Source organism: Anas platyrhynchos, chromosome 2 (assembly GCF_047663525.1).
Source record: "Anas platyrhynchos isolate ZD024472 breed Pekin duck chromosome 2, IASCAAS_PekinDuck_T2T, whole genome shotgun sequence".
NCBI lineage: Eukaryota > Metazoa > Chordata > Aves > Anseriformes > Anatidae > Anas > Anas platyrhynchos.
Window position 1 is genome coordinate 143,113,641 of NC_092588.1, and position 11,800 is coordinate 143,125,440.

The 11,800-nt window shown below is 44.9% G+C and overlaps 1 protein-coding gene across 5 annotated transcripts in view; it reads right to left on the bottom strand.

Annotated features, from left to right (window-relative positions):
• MPP7 (MAGUK p55 scaffold protein 7) overlaps positions 1–10,916 on the bottom strand; it is a 149,320-nt gene extending 138,404 nt beyond the window's left edge. For 3 of the 5 annotated variants that reach the window (XM_027450580.3, XM_027450578.3, XM_027450579.3), the window contains exons 1-2: positions 10,759–10,916; positions 6,903–6,971 (exon numbers count right to left, since the gene is read on the bottom strand). The gene's annotated coding sequence lies outside the window, so the exon portion shown is untranslated. Of the gene's footprint in view, positions 1–374; positions 555–6,902; positions 6,972–10,758 lie in introns of all 5 variants that reach the window. The other 2 variants (XM_072033727.1, XM_072033728.1) reach the window with 2 other exon arrangements.
• Between the last annotated feature and the right edge of the window lie 884 nt (positions 10,917–11,800).

An 11,800-nucleotide genomic window follows, 5' to 3' on the forward strand; every position in this document is an offset into this window, starting at 1 on the left:
TCCTGGTGAAGCACAGAGCAAGGTAGCTGCAGGAGAATGTTACAATCCATTCTTAGTTTGTATCACACCACACTTTGCTCTACTATTTCAGTACATCTGGTTATACTAGAATACCAACACTTTTTTAGACTTGTCATCAGAATAGCACACACTTACATTGACTGTAAGTGCCTGCAGAGCTGATTTATAGTATATTCCAGACATATGACTGTATAATTCAGACAAGCTTAAAAAAAGTATGCTGAAAGAAGATACTACCAAGGACTTCCCACTGGCTCTGCTCAGCGTAAGAGGACATATTTTACTTGACCTACCCTACTAATCTCAGTAAATTGGACCTCAGCAACAGATGCAAAGCTCAAGTGACCACTTACAAATCCTTAGTGCTGCTCCACCTCCAGCCTTTGATCAGTTTTCTTCTCAGAGTACCAAAGACCTGTGCTCCTTGGGCTATGTAACAGGCTCCTCTTAGTCCAGGAGCTGATCTCTGGTACCAGCAGCAGGGTTACTGCTCCCAACTTCAGCTGTGTTGCTCCCTACACATCCAGAAAGGCCTACATTGACATAGAACAATGAATTTTAGATCTAAGGAGTTCAGAGACTGTTTGGGTTATTTTGCTACAAGATTTGATATCAAATTACAGAATTACTACGATACCATCTACGTGCATGCTGCCGTTTATATTTGACAGTCTGACCCAAAAGTAGCTGAAAAGGATGATGAAATCTACATTCAGACAGCTTTCATTCCTCTGGAAATTACAAAACCATAAGCACACAAATTGCTTGAAGCATAATTCACCTTTGCACAAACTTAAGTTGAACTAGAATTGTTAGAAAGAGTATTTTGGATCACAAATTGCCTTTACCCCATGGGTTCTTACCCATGTTTTTAGTACAAACATAAAAATTGAACTCTTCAGAAACACTGTAAGCATTGCAAAGCAAATAGAAGGAAAATTTGTCTACACAGAACTAACTTTTAGCACTTGGAAAACATTTGGGCAGTAAGAAACACTATCTTACCCTCTTCTGCTTCTTCCAGGCTTCTCCCATGGAAAATTGACAGGATTCCCCATCAGACATCTTTGCTACTATCCTGTGCTGAACCCTGGTCAGGCTCCAGCAGGCTGGAGGATTTTGCTATGCCATTGCAATGACAGCAAAAAAACGTGCCCAAAGTGGCAAGTTTGGTTATTTGGTGTGTGCTTGTGTGTGTTTAAGCATATTGTTCTGAAACAATACTTTCAGAAATGCCGTCTTTGAAACTTGAATGGGGTGACTCCTGCACACAAATTCTGGATCTCAAGCATGTTGTTTACGCCAAGTACCAGGCTGATAAAGTCACGTAAACTTGCAGTTTTAATACCAAGTTTATTTTTCCCTTCTTCATTTATATTTAATACCAAGCTCCCAGCCCTACATAGGTCATTCTGGCAGCTGGTACAATTGCATGCCAAGTCACAAGCTAAAGACTCTGACACCAAAATGTCAAACCAGCGACCCTCTGGTGAGGGTTAAGCAATAGCAAAAGAAATCTGCCTTCCAGAACACAGCCTGGCTGAGCGACATGGAGGCAAGCTCTCAGCATCAGGTCAGGAACTTTCTAAGGAGAAGCCCAAGCCAGCCTGCTCATACTGTTCTCTTTGGCATTGTCTAACAAAAAAAAGGAAATGGAGAACACAATGCCCCTTGACAAGACAGGTCACTGCCTAGGAACCACTGACCTAGACAGCAATACTGTGACATTAATTCATAACCAGAATCCAAACGCTAGGGCTGGAACCAGTTTCTTACTTGGAGATCAGAGTAGCTCATCTCTTGAATCCTTAAAATGTTTTTATTTTATTTTATTTTATTTTTTATTTAAAGTCTTTTCCATCCCTCTTTTACTTACAAGATCCATGTAAGATCCAGTAAGTTACATTAGCTTTCCTTTTTCCAAGGATACTGTATTCTCTTCCAACATTTTTTTCCTGAAATGTGCTGGTTTTATCAAAAGAATGGCGAGCAACTAACATATTTCCCCCCACCTTGGCCTAGGAAATGTTTCATTGCCAAAGGAGGCAGGAAAGACTCATCAGTAAGAGGAGTGCTGCAACAGTTATCTCAACTTTCAAGGTCAAAAGTAGGAGTTGTAGACACATGCACACACACAAACAAATCCATGCTCCTTATAGTAAGGGCTACTCTAAAATAATTTTTATGTATAGGAAATGTGTATGCAGAAGGGAGTTTATGCATAAAAACATCCAACATTCATGGAAAAAATGTAATTGCAACTAAGAGGAAATGTGTAGCTTCCTGTGTGTGTAACTTCTAACTTAGACACTTCTAAGTGTCTCTGCTACAATACAAACACAAGATTTCAGGTTACTTTTTCTATTACAGTCTCTATCCAGCAAAGATAACAATGTGGAAAAAAAAAGTAACATTTGGCAAAAAGTAACCAGACATGAAGCTTTCATGCTGGCTGTGGCACATTCTCACTTCTCTGCTGGGGAAGCAAGGCTGTCAGCTGCCATCTATGCCCATGCCATGGCTCATCTCTTCAGTCTGCATTCCAGTGCGGAGATAACATCTCGGCATACTGCTCAGGAATGAGTTGTGGAGAAGAACAGGCCCAGCCATTACTTTCTGATTCAGAGCAGTGCATTACTACATTTAGTAGTTTAGTATTAGAGTAGTTACTACATTTTACGAGGTCTCTAAAAAGTGTTCTGAGAACACTGCAGAAATCTGTTTCTCTCTGACAGCAGCAAAAGAGATGAAGAACAAAATCTCATTAGAAGATGTAAGGCAGCAACAGGAGCGAGGCACTAAGATTTGCTAAGGCAGAATGAGCAGCAACCCCTGTGAGAAAGATGGTAACATATGCTTTAAATTCATATAAGATAGAAGAGCACGTAGGTCACAAGGCCAGCACTAACTGGGCACAAAGGGAAACTTCAGCCCTTTGCTCATGGTTCTCTCGATTCCACCTGGAGAGAAGGGAAATCAGCATTTGCATTTGACCAGCCAGGGAATCAGAAGCAGCTGGCTGCAAGGAAAGGGATGGAGACATGTAGACACAAAGGCTGGATGTGGTGCTTAGAGACTCCTTGATGGAGGACTCCTCCTCTCATCCCAGTGCTGAGGAAGTGCACAAGCTGCAAACCAGCAGGCAAATATTTAGCCAGAAGCACCAAACTGTAAGACGACGTTTGCTTTTTGCACAACTGGGAGTAACTTTGTTTACTGTTTGGGTCTTCACAGGGTGGGCAAACGTGTTCATTGAGATTTCTTACGTAGCTGCTCTGCCATACTAGAAACTTAATACAAACACACTGAGCAGCCACACCAGGTCCAATTACTTAAATGAACATTTTTCTATTCCTGGAGTATGGCATTAGAGGTGTTAGCTTTAGCCTGACGTTAGACTGTATCAATGGGCACACAATGTCTTCAGGAGCCTAGAAATATTCCATTCATAAAATGAAGAGGTTTTCTCTCCTGAAGTACCACCAGGCCCATTTTCCATCCTGTGAATACATGCAGTGCACCTGCTGGCTCCACGTCATCCCCCAGGCTTTTAGCTGTGATGACAGCAGGCTGATTTTAATAAGCTGCAGTGTTTTGATATGTAATGTACGTGCCTATTGAACTGATACACGCATTTTAAATATTAATGCTACATCCAAGCTAGATGAAAGCATTAGGGAATTTAGAATAAGTGATTAATTAAGGTGGGGCATTTAATTCCCTGAAGTAAGGCAGCGGTATGCAAAACGGTGAGTTCAGTACTCACGTAAAGCACCCAGAATGTCTCCTGTTTTCTTTCAAATTTAATTGCCATCACCCATACGAAGCCAAAACCACTAGCCAGAACTCGTTAAATAGTGTGATACAGCTTGAAGTCTGAGGAATAAAATGGAAATTCAACATTAACGAAGTGGCATTTAATCAACTGTCATCATCGATTACAGTCGGCCACCTACACAACCAAGCTAGAGAATTAAGCATTATATTACAGATGCTGTCTGCCTCTATTTGTAGAGCAGTAAAAAGAGGATTCGACTAAAAACTCTCTTCCTACAGGCTGTTTTAATTCTTAACAGTAACAGAAATAAATCCATTACTCCCTTTGATTTGCTGAACAGAAGCTAACCACTGGTAAAGAGTTCCTGGATCAAGACCAATCTTTGTATTAGACATTGGTTATTATGGGTCCTGTGTATTTTTCCAGTTAGCTAACTGTTACAATGTCTTCCTGTACCTAAAATACCTGAACTCTTCCTCTGCAGCTACGCCAGCTACAGACTCTCCCTTTCTGACAAGCTTCTGCATTGGTTCAACACCTTTCTATTCCCATCTTTTTTCGCCATTGAAATGAAGGCACTTTTTTTTTTTTTTTGAAGGTCTGCATTTATCATGGTGGGAAAGCTCAGTGAAAAGCCCTAATAAGAATGAATCTAAATGATCTTTATTAAGTGATAAACGCATTTATCACGAAATCAGGAATTCAAACACCTCATTGAATACAATTCAGCATTAGAAAACATTTAAAACATTTCTCATAGTTTCTAGGAAACAAAAGCTGTTTACAGGTGGCATAATGAAGTTCTCGACTTTTCTCCCCGTTGCCAAGCTGCTCCTTTGGCCCCTGCTCCCTCCATTAACTGCCTTGCCAGCCCTTCTTTTGCTGCACCTAGGGCAGAAGTCTGCAGGTCCCGTTGCCCAGGAAGACATCTTCCTCCACTGCCACAGTCCTGGAGTCAGCTCTTTCTGGTCACATTTTCTCTGTTGGTCTGGGTGCACACCGTCAGTCAGAAGCAGCTGTCTTGCAGCAGACATGAACAGAGGGAACTCCTGGCACTTGCTGGGTGTCAGTACGCACCTTTCCTACGCTCCTTCCAAATATCAGTTTGCTTGATGACTGACCACTCAGCTGCTGCATGCTGCTTTTGGTCTCCTTTTGAAACATCCCAATTTCTTGAAGCTAGACAGTTCAGCTGAGAAGCAGCACGCTCACCTCACCTGACCTGCTGCAGGTCTCGCCGCCCAGCCGCATGACTCGCAGGGCCGTCAGATGACGGCCAAATGCAGCACTCAGCCTGCACTCAAAGCATGCCATTCACAGTTTTATCCCCTGAGGCTCGTTTGCCATTTTGATGCCCTCCCTCGGACTGGTGGTGGCAGCTGGAAGGTGGTCCATCTCACAGTTCGTGTCGTATTTCAAACACCTAACAAGCTTTCAAAGCAGGGAGTCACACACCGCCACTCTACTGGAGCAGTGTACGACTACTGGGCTGTAGCACTTGAAGGGTCTCTTTAGCACAAGAAAAAAATCTAGCATCTAATTCTGATGTTATTTAACAGATTTGGGTCTTTGGATAAGAAACCTGCAACAGCTCAGTGATGCAGGCTGGATGTTCCTTTCCCCATCAGAAAGCACCTGCTAGCACTGAGGTTGGCTTGCCCAAAGCTCCAGGTTACCTACACGTGTTCCAGGAGTTATGGAACCAGACAACTTTGGGCACTGTGCAGCAAAAGGGCTCCTTTCAGAGCCTCCCTGATTTACAGATGGCGAGAGAGCAGCAGGGAGGGCAGGGCAGGGAGTGCCCAGACAAGGCAGCTCACAAAGGGCTGCTGTTCCCGCGGTGGGAGCAGCAGCAGCCGCGCCTCGGGCTGGTGGGAGGGCGAGTGGGGAGTGAGGGCACGAGGGGAGGAGCAAGGACTTGAGATGCGACACGCACACAACACAGATTTCATGTTCCTGATAGACTGTACCCTCTGTACACCTTAGCTAGGGAGCGAGCTACTCATTCAGGAGGTGGTTTTGGTGACTTCTCCAGCAGTGCCAGTGTCAGGACAATGCAGCTTCAGCTTCCCCCTGCGCACACACTTCGCTCACAACGCTGTCAGAGCACAGAAGTTAACTGTGTTCACAGCTTCCCAAATGACCCAGATTACAATGAGATAATTAACTGCTCGCCAACAGCTACTTCATTGAAAACCTCTATCGCTGGATCTGCTAGACCACAGAAAAACTTCATTACTGCGTCAGTTAAGCCCCTGAGAAGAAACTTACGGCTGTTGCTTTAGATCAGTTCTCTTCTGCAAGACTTATAAACTGGGACAAAAACAGAAGCCTTTCTACCAGCTGAACTTGCAACTTCTTAAAAAATAGAAAAAGAAACCTCTCCACCAGCCAGTTCAGGCTTCTGATTCTGATTTGGCCACACGTAGTGTGTGAAATATTTATACTCGGCTCTTATTTATAATTAACAACGTCAGTTCCATTTCTTTAGATAGCATTCGTGGCGTGCTGTCAATGAAACAGCACTTCTGGATTTCATATACGAAACAATATTGTTCCTTTTGGAACAGACTCATTTGCTAAAGCCAAGCTCAGTCCACCAAACAATACATTATGAGTGCAATAAAGATTTTCAGTGCTCTTTATATAAATGGATATAGACATTTCCAAGCTCTAAGACATAATTAGTAGCTCTGAAGCAGTTTTACTCTACTCTTGAACATGTTACATGATTTATAGTATAATTTATTTTGTAGTTAGTCATCATTAACAGTTGGCTGAATTAGCAACACGCTTTCTGATTTTTTCAGAACTTATTCCATCATATACACTGAAACACCATAAGAAAATGTAATCATTCATGACTTAAAGAGGCTGTGTTTTAAGACAATAAAGCAGCACACCGTCAGAATTAAGAAATCTTATTCCATATATTGGTCCACCAGCGTTTCACAGCTTTATTTACTAATACTAAGAAGAATATAAAACTATTCTTGGTCTCTCATCCCAATCCACACGCTGTTAAGGACCAGAGAAAACAAGTGACAGCCTAATCCAGTATCAGAAAACTTTTGGCAGAAGAGTATTCACAAAGTAATCCTACCTGTAAGGCCGTCTTTACTTCAAGGTGGACTTAAGATGCACATTTTCCAGACTGTAGATTCAATGGAACCTGAAGAAAAAAGGAAAGGCTACCAGTATTATGACATTAGGGTTGGAAACATGAAGTATCTTCATGCTTTTATTCTAAACGTTAAGAGCATGTATTCCTAACAATCATTTGTCTATGAAACCTTGCAAAAATAAGAAGAGTCAGAAGAGACTTTTAGGGTGTGGGGTGGGGGGGATGATGAGTTGCTAATTGTTCCGCATCCATGCCTACCCTAGGCAAATTCATCTTAAAGGAGTAATTAAACAAAATTATCTCAAAATATGCCTAAGTAAGCTTCATCTACCTTATAAACATCCATAAGGCTTCATATGTACATAATCACATTTTATACATTTATACCTGGGTACAAATTAGTACAGGTTAGCTTTCTCCTACTATTCTTGAAGTCCAAACTCAAAAACCCTTCAAGCATGCGTGCCTTGATGCTTACAGTAAAGGTGCTCGTTTCTTTGCTTCGTTCTGCTTTGGAGAGCCAGCAATAACCTCAAAACCATCACTAGCTGTGCACGCTGACATTTAGCAAGTATCTTTTTCAACGCTCCACCTGGCATCGTGCGCTGCCTCCTCCTCATGCGGGCGCAGAAGACCTGATGTTCCCAGCCCCGATGTTCCCACAGGCAATGAGCTGCAGGAGCAGCAACAGCGTAACACAGCACAGAGGGTTCTTGGGCAACAGAACCACGGCAAACCCTCTACATGCATGGCAAGAGCTTAAGTCAAAACAGCAGAAAACCTCCATACAGGGCTGCTCTTTCAGCTTTTGTATTTCACCATATCCTTCTCACGCTGCATATGACAATGATCACACCTCCCATTGTATAAATCTCTGTGGCTTTGCAGTATCGTTTGTAGGTACAGTTCACAGATTCTTTCAGTGACTACCTTTAAATACTGATGTCATTCCAGATGTAAAGAATGAGTTAATTTCAGGAGCTTCTCACTGCAGGTCTGTGATAGAATTATTGCACCACTGACTACACTGCACACAGTTAAAGATCTGCAAAAGCTCAAGATTTGTTCTTTAAAACTAGCAAAGAATTGCCTGGCTGATTATTTTTTTCTTCTATTAAAATATTCTTTCTTCAAGATATAACATACTGCAAGCGGGCACTGTCCAAATTTTTTTATTGAGGCTGAATTTTGACTTGTGATTTCATTCATTACCCAAGAAGAGCAATAGCAGGATCGTATTAGCCTTCACAGCACCGAATTGAAAAGCAACAGAAATAAGACATAGGCCACAGTAACAAGATGCGATCCCAAGAGATTAAAGATCCTGAAATCCTTTTACATTAGCTGCTCATCTTTTCTCCATAGCTAGCAAATGGGACATGAAGTCCATTCTAAACATGATTCAGAATGTAGATTGTTAAACCATTTTCAGAACAAAACCTGGGGGTCGCAGAACTAGTCTGCTTAATGCTATTGCTCAAAACACATGGAATTTGTTATCCTTCCAGAGAGGGGGGAAATTCAAGTTATATTCCCTGCTAGGCATAATGAACAGAGATATTTTTCAAAAACATCAAAGCAAAGTTCTGTGCATCTTCAGACGAGCTATTTCTGGTGTTCCCCTAAATGCAAGACTGCTAACTGAAGGAAAGAGCATGTCAAAGTAACATTAATCACTGTCCTTGGAAACTCACTTGTCAAAGAATTTTCCTGAAGGCCTCATGGTAACCCTCAAAATGGTCCTGGAAAATACACTAATGCAGAGCCAGAGCTGTTCTCAGAGCTGCCATAACCACATGGGACAAAGCAAATGGTCTGAGCTGTCAAGGGATGTTAAGGACACTGCACTGCGAATGTTATCTGAAATGTCCTAAGTAATGCCTGCTGCCTGCCTCTGTACTTCAGTACCAATACAGGTCAAAGAAATATTACATAAGTAAGATATTGCTTGTGAGGTAAATACCCACAACTAAAAGCAGGTATAAATTACTTGTTATGTATTTCTAAGACTAAAATCAGTGAAGGCAAGTGAATATACTAATGAACCTTAATGAACCACGCACAGAAACAACCAGGAGGAAAACTTTCCCGGTGATGGAGCAGGAAGAATATATTCACCACAGGCTAGGATTAAGCTGTATTAGCACAACTATGCAGGAAGCTTTCAGGACTTCTACACGTAACTCACCTGGCTCTAGATGGTGAAACTCACTTAATTCACTGCAACAGTTTTCAGGAGGAGGTACGCTAGGAGACAGCTAACAGACACTTTGCTAGCAGCAAGACCAGATTTTTTCCTACTTTTACTTATTATCATAGCAAGTTCTACAATAATCCTTAACATGGAAGAACCAGTTTAGGGGGAAAGATGCTACTGAACTACTTTTCTTAGATCCCTTCTGCTCCCTTCCATATGCTAGAGATAAACGAAATGCTCGAGCATGCCCGGGTGCTTGCCACATAAAAAGGAGAGATTCAGCACAGGAAAGCACAACCAAAGCTCCAGTTTTCCGTGAAAGGCAACGCTGCAACATCATAAGAACAGATGGGCGTTCCAGCAGTTTCCAACAGCATCTTTGTGAGAATCACAGGACTCCCACCAGGCACGCAGGAAAGGGCTGGGAGCTGTCACTTAGCTAGCTTACTTGTGACTGCTTCCTATCAGGAGCTGGGAAGTCCTGAAAATTTGAACAAAATTGTAAATAAGCATCTAATGTAATAGCACATTATCTTTATCTAGCTTTCTCCGCATCTGGTATTGACTTTTATGCTGTGCTGTTACAAGCTGACAGCTCCAACTCCTGCCTCATATAAAAATTGAATTCCAAATTGAATGCTAGCACACAGAAGACAGCTCACTGCACGCACAAAAAGCCACTTTAGCTGAGGTCCACGGCCCATCTCTCAGTGTCCTGCCTCTGATGGGGACTGCTAATGGATGCCTGGAGAGGAGAGCAAGCACAAACACAAGGCAACGCTTCCTGAGCGCTCCCTGACACTTGACAGCACCGTGCGGCACTGGGACCTCCTCCGCCTCCTGTCCAGCGTTCACATGTAGGTAGAAAGATGTTCACATTAAGAATCCGAGCTCATTTAAATCAACTTCTCACCATTTGGGTTGCTGCTTTGCTCTTTTGGCTGTGCTGGCACAGCAGAACCCCGCGGGTCCCCTCCGTTCATTCCCTAGCCCCAAGAGATTAAACCCGAAAACCCGAATTAGCTGTTGCTCTAGGACTGCTTTCAGAACCGGTGTGTAATGACGGTGTGGAGCACGGGCAGCCTTGCCCAACCCAAGGGTGACATTTCACGAAATCCCCACGCCGGTCCAACGTGAGATTAGAGATTTAATCGCCCGCATCCCCCCAAGTATCGCGCGCTCTCATTAAGCACATAACAAAGCTGTAAATTAAGTAAGACCTTCCTGTAGACAGCGCCAAGAAGTAAACATCCCTGAAGGAGGATGATAAAGGATCCGAGTGAAACGTTAATTACTGTTTTAAAATGTATACACGAAATTTGGGGTTAGCCACGCGTTACGAGCGGATCTCATTAAAACTAGGGTCTGGAGCTAGGAAAACTTGAAATTATAACTCCAGAACCGGCTCGGAAGGCACAAACCGTGACGAAGAGGCGAGGAAATTCCGCGCCGGGCACCTCACGGGGGCTGAGGGCGCTGCCGGGGGGTGCCCCCGCCACAGCCCCGCGCCGGGGTACCCCGCGGGGGCCATCTTGGAGAGGGGGGACCGCACCGCCGCCCCCTCCCCTCTCCCCAAATCTCCCCCCCACACGCGGCTACGGCCACCCCCAGGGCCCCGGGGAGGCTCCGGGCTCCTACCTGCGGCCGGGATGCCGGCTGGTGGCGGCGGGGTCGCCGCAGCCTCCCTGCCTCCCTCAGCCCGCAGAGCCGCGCCGCGCTCCGCTCCCCTCAGCCCCAGCCCCGCCGCCTCTGCCGAGCCGGGCCGGGTCGGGCCCCGCCCCCCCGGGGGTCGGGCTCGGCGGGAGCGCGCAGAGCCCAACAGCCGCTCGTCCCCGCGGCAGCAAGATTCTGATTGGATAAGGGCAGGGAGGGCGGTGCGGGGAAGAGCGCTGATTGGCCGAGGGGAGGCTGAGGCCCGCCTCCCCAGCGCTGAGTGACGGGCGGTGTGAGGGGCTGAGGCGGCCCCGAGCCCCCCCCCCCCCGTGCCCCTGTGGTGTGTGTGGGGGCCATGGGGCAGGGCTCTGTGCCTCCTCAGGGCACGCTGAGGCACGGCTCTGTGCCCCCCCCCAGGGCACACGGTGCCCCCAGCTCTACATAAAGCACTGTGTGTTGGGCAGGTGTCTGCCTAGTGGGGGTGTTTTTCACCTAACAGATCATGGCGAGGATTCTCCCAGCCCTTTCCATGTGGGGGAAGCACCCAGGGGTGCGCGGCTGTCTGAAGGACACAAGGACCAGCACTTGAGGTGCGGGATGGTCCCCTCAACCAGGGCTTCCCTAAGCTGTACTGGTGTGATTAATTTCTGCTAGCCTCAAAATACAGCATTGGACCTGTCTTTGGACAGCTTTAATTCTGTACTGAGTGGGGCTTTTCAGGGTTGTCTTCAAGTAGAAGTTTGAGAAACAGTTTTGATGGTGACAACAGCCCACTGGGCTGCATCAACAGCTGCTGAACACCGTAGGTTTTGGGGGCAGATTTATCACTACAGTGCAACTAATCTCATTGAACCTCCCCTGTTCTTCCTGTTCAATTTATCATGATAGTTTTTGGCACTCTACAGAACCACACGGTTTCATTATGTTGTCCATCATTTTTGGTTGAGATCAGCAAGTTATTAACAATTACTTCCTTCTTATCCGTATCTTCAAAGAGCTGGGACGTGGTCCTTCCTTTTGTGATCCA